Here is a 2,688-nt window from a genome sequence, read left to right on the forward strand (position 1 = left end):
CAATACTTTGTAAAAAAATTGTAAAATTGTTTGTGTTAATAGAATTATTCTTCTTTTAAATATAACAAGAGGAAGCCATAGTTCGAGAAAACATGGAAGAGGTTTTCTTTTAATATAGAATAGAATTTCATAATTTATTGTAATAAATAAGAGAGAGAACACTAAAAAAATGTATATTAATTAAGATAGTGTTTTTTGAATCTCTACATAGCTTAGAGATCTACCGTGGATAAAATGTGTAACTTTAGTAAAATTACACCAGGTGTAACTTCACTATCTTGAACCCATCTCTCTCTCACCATCGCGCACCATTGGTGCAATAATCATTCCACAAGTATAAGTATTTGTGGGGTGTGGGGGGCAAAGGCCGGAGTTCAAGTTTCTAAAAGGGAACTTCACACACATATATACTTAGATTAGGTTAAAATAAAATTTCTATCTTGTATTAAAAAAGATTAAATAAATAATAAATAAATAAAAAAGAACCCATCTCTCTCTCTCTCTCATTAATTTTTTTCTTCTATGGACCTTGTTTCCACTGTTGCAAACGTAACTAAATTTGTGCAATAATATCATATTTCTAATCAATTTTTCCTTATATAAATCTTAGAAAACTAACATCAAAATTTCATTATACTTAAATAATTAATGAACCACTTAAAATAATTAATATAAAAATATAAATTTATTTATCATATTAGTAATCTTTTTAATTACATAGAATAAATACTACAATGTTGAATATATATATGATATCACTAAAAGAAGGTAAGATATCTAAATGGTTATGACTAATTTTAGTAAATTCACAAATATTTAATTTTTTATGGTTTTTATATCAATTGTTGTCAAAATGACTAAATATTCTAAATATATTATTATTATTATTATTATTATTATTATTATTATTATTATAGGGACAAGGGCCCAAAATAGTATGTTGGGCCTTGGGCCTTATCCGAGGACATTGATAGGTCCAAGGAGGAGCAAGTGGTTGTTTAACGTTCCCAATTAAAGTCTCAAAGATGGGGAACAAATGAGAGGTTGTCCAAGGAGGAATAACAAATGAGAGGTTGTCCGAGGAGGAATTCCTCCTCGGATATGATGAATGTAATTCATAATATGTACTCCATCTGTTAGCGTAATCCTCCAAGAAGCTCCAATGATAGAGACATGCTTCATGAACATATTAAAAGGAAGGAAACCTAAAAATATCTAAGGGAAAGCTTCCACCACCGTATTAAATGCACTGCAGCTACTTTTCTGGCCGCATTTATGTGGAGAAGACCTCTGAACAATACTATCTTGGCTACCACAACTCATAGAAAACCAGAGGGAGTGTCTGATGGGACAGGTACTCAAGTAAGGGCTCGGATGATCAACAGGTGTAGGGTGAAGATGATCCAAAAGAGGATATATAAAGGGAAAGACTCTTCATGGAGAGAGGATCAAAAAAATAGAGAGAGAATACTGTAACAATCTAAATTATCTCTGTATCCAACTGTGATCGATACGTATAATTATGGCCTCCTCGGACTGAAAGTCTATTGACATCAATACCTCTTATTTGTACTTGATTGTCATTTAATTCCATATTATCTGTTGTTCAACTCATTAGGGCCTAGTTCTTTGACCAACTCTCTACAAATTTATTATATTGAACTCATTGGGCCGAGATCCCATATACTTTAGGTTTGGGCCACAAATCGGGACTTTACGATTATTATTATTATTATTATAAATAAAAATATTTTCTCATATAAGGAAGAATGTCATATTTTAAATCAATTATTATAATTATAAATAAAAATATTTTCTTATATAATATATATAAAAACAATCATTTAAATTCCTCTAATATAAATAATTGATGATATCTATATATAATTAATATATACATTTACTCCATTAGTTAATTCAATAAACTAATACTATGATGTAAATGCAAGTTTTATTGAACTGTAAGCTTAAATAAAATAAAAAAAATTAAAAATTTAAGGAATACACTATTTGGCAAAATCTCATGCTTCCTCGCATGAGGTCTCTGTTTTTATTCATCAATAATCGATGATTGATTGATTGTAGAAGGAGATGATTGGAATGTATTTAAACCTTTGATTTGATGAACCCCAAGCTGAGACTGCTGATTCCGCACTGGAATGTCAAAGCCTAAACAGAGGACATTTTGAAACTAGTTGACACTTAAATGATAATTATTTCTTTTCATTCGTGAACAGAGAGGCAACGTACCAGCCCATCTCTTAGCCCAGTCAATAGCCTTTTGGTGGCTCTAGCTTTGGAAGGAGACGGACCTAGGCCCTTTTCTTCTGCTTGTTCTCTTTTGTTGCTCTAATTCAATAAAGAATTAATTCAGCCCAAAGAAAAGTTGGAAGAAATACTTCTGAAAATTCCTAAGGAATACAGGAAATCTGAAACAAAAGAATTTAGATTTTCATTTCAAACTCAGGGATGAAATAACTTGATTATATATATATATATATATATATATATATTTTCTCCTTTTACATTGTTTTATATTTGGGGAAATGGTTATATATAAATATATATATATATATATATTTTTTTTTTCTCCTTAATGGCATTAGTGTCATAATCATTTCCTTTACGTTGTTCTGGTTTTCCTTCTACTTGCAAATTCTGAGAAACCACAACCCACCATGGCTATGA

The sequence above is a fragment of the Quercus lobata genome, chromosome 6 (genome assembly GCF_001633185.2).
Source record: "Quercus lobata isolate SW786 chromosome 6, ValleyOak3.0 Primary Assembly, whole genome shotgun sequence".
Classification (NCBI taxonomy): domain Eukaryota; kingdom Viridiplantae; phylum Streptophyta; class Magnoliopsida; order Fagales; family Fagaceae; genus Quercus; species Quercus lobata.